Source organism: Schistocerca americana, chromosome 8, assembly GCF_021461395.2.
Source record: "Schistocerca americana isolate TAMUIC-IGC-003095 chromosome 8, iqSchAmer2.1, whole genome shotgun sequence".
Lineage (NCBI taxonomy): Eukaryota > Metazoa > Arthropoda > Insecta > Orthoptera > Acrididae > Schistocerca > Schistocerca americana.
The window spans coordinates 515,238,862-515,240,911 of record NC_060126.1 but is presented as its reverse complement, the minus strand read 5'-3'; the positions used below and the strand labels follow the sequence as shown (position 1 = coordinate 515,240,911).

Genomic DNA, 2,050 nt, shown 5'->3' with positions numbered 1-2,050 from the left:
TTCAGACAGGACAGATGCACACATCTTGCTGCTCCTGCTTTCAAGCAAGCATGGAACCACGCCCACAAGACCTCCAATTGTGGATGAATGATCATCAAAGATAACTTAGTTATGTAGATTACAACACCAAAGCAACATTATTGGCACCATATCTTGATTAATAACTTGTCTGAAGACTTGGAAGTGTTTTACACACTGCTAAGCAAAGTTTACAATGAGAGCCACATCTGACAACAAGTTATTGAAAGTGTTTAGTCCACTGCCCTTAGGCGGGCACACAAGTCAAAGTCAGTCTAAAGGCAGATCTATATAACCATTATTTCACACATAGTTCAATCTTCGGTACCTGCCATTTTCACTCATACTGCAGTGCTTCAATATTCATATCAACAGCGTTGGAGGTGGTCTGGAGGTTGCAACGTGCCAAATTTTCGTGGCTAATGCTGTCACATAGAGGAAGGTGTAAGTAGATGAATGACAAACACTAACTTCACTTAACGAAGGTTTATTCAGCACTTGCACATACAAGAGCGCGGAGTGAACTGCCTCCGGCCAGAACACATACAGTATCTATATACTGCTACAGAACTTTCCAGTACAGTGATTCTTGCCATTTGTGGATACTTCTAGAATGTACTCGAACCGGATATAGATATTAAAATTTTACAGTTCAGGTGAGTTTTTGAACTCACGACCCTTCATTGAACACTCTAGCATCATAGCCACTACACTATGGCGACTGTGCTCCTCAGCTTCTACTGCAACACTGCTCCCTCCTCAAGAGAAAAGCGTTTCAGTGTTATGACCTCCTAGTCTGGGAACGAGTCATCAGTCCTGCATACTCCGACTCCCGATGACTGACATTCGCCTTCACGGTGATCTTCTTATAATTTCCCTTGCCGCTACATTCTTCACCACCTTTCCACTTGCTGCCTGTCGCTGGAGCTTCGAATTTACCCTGGGTTGCAGGATCCTCTTAGGGCTTCATTCGAAGGATGTGGACCGTATCTCTTATCTTTCGTCGTCTTGTGTCGGGGTCGAAATCTGCAACTTTATAAGTAACATCAAACAACTATCTTAAAACCGTATAAAGTTCAAAGTAGTGCCTGAGGAGCTTCTCAGAGAGACCAACCTTCCGAACAGGAGTGAAGATCCAGACAAGGTCGCCAGACTGGTAAACAACAGGGTGGTGGCTTGCATCCTATCTTCGGTGATCATTTTCTTGAGCCTGCAGTGTGCGGAGTCGAGCTCACTGCTGAGCTTCCTCAGCTCTGGTTAACACCCGGCCGATGTAGTCGTCGTCCACGTCATCAGGACGCAATGGAAACACGCCCATGTACCAGGAAAAATGGCATAAATCTTGTCGTGCCTCATTTGGCGGTGTTGTAGGCAAATGTCACCTCATCCCAGTTGCTCTGCTCAACACTGATAGCATTTTGGCCAAGGTCTTACTAAGGCATTCAGTATGCCTGTTAGTTTGCGGAAGGTAAGTAGTCGTCACGTGATGAGTAATTTTGCACCGACAGTTTATCTCTGTCACAAGAATCGATTGGAAAACGTTCCCTCGATCCGTAATTAATGATCTTGGGGCACTGTGTTTTAATACAATGTCTTCTACAATAAATTAGGCTAACTCGAATGCTTTGGCTGTTTTCACGACTTTTGTAATGGCATAGCGCGTCAGATAATCAGTGTAAACAATAATCCATCTATTGCCACTAGTAGACATTGGAAATCGTCCGAGGAGGTCAATCCCAACACGCTAGAAAGAGGCGCTTTGGCTGGTGGAATTGGTATGAGTCGGTCAGGTGGTTTCTGAGGAACTGCCTTTCTCCTCTGGCACTCTCGACAGTGCGACACATAGTGACGGACACTCCTAAATAAACCTGGCCAGAAAAATCTATTGTGGTAGTATCGTACGTCTTAATAAATCCTAAATATCCAGCCTCAGGTGTTTCATGGAATTTCTATAGAACATCTAAGCGCATTTTTTAGGAATCATTGGTAGCCACCTCTTTCCAAATGGATCAAAGTTTTTCTTGCAAAGCAA

General features: G+C 44.1%; 1 long non-coding RNA gene across 1 annotated transcript; it reads right to left on the bottom strand.

Annotated features, from left to right (window-relative positions):
* Window positions 1-489: 489 nt before the first annotated feature.
* LOC124625808 lies at window positions 490-1,761 on the bottom strand. Its single transcript, XR_006980725.1, has 2 exons — window positions 1,133-1,761; window positions 490-1,050 (listed from the first exon to the last, which is right to left on the bottom strand). It is a non-coding gene; the product is annotated as an uncharacterized LOC124625808 (long non-coding RNA).
* Between the last annotated feature and the right edge of the window lie 289 nt (window positions 1,762-2,050).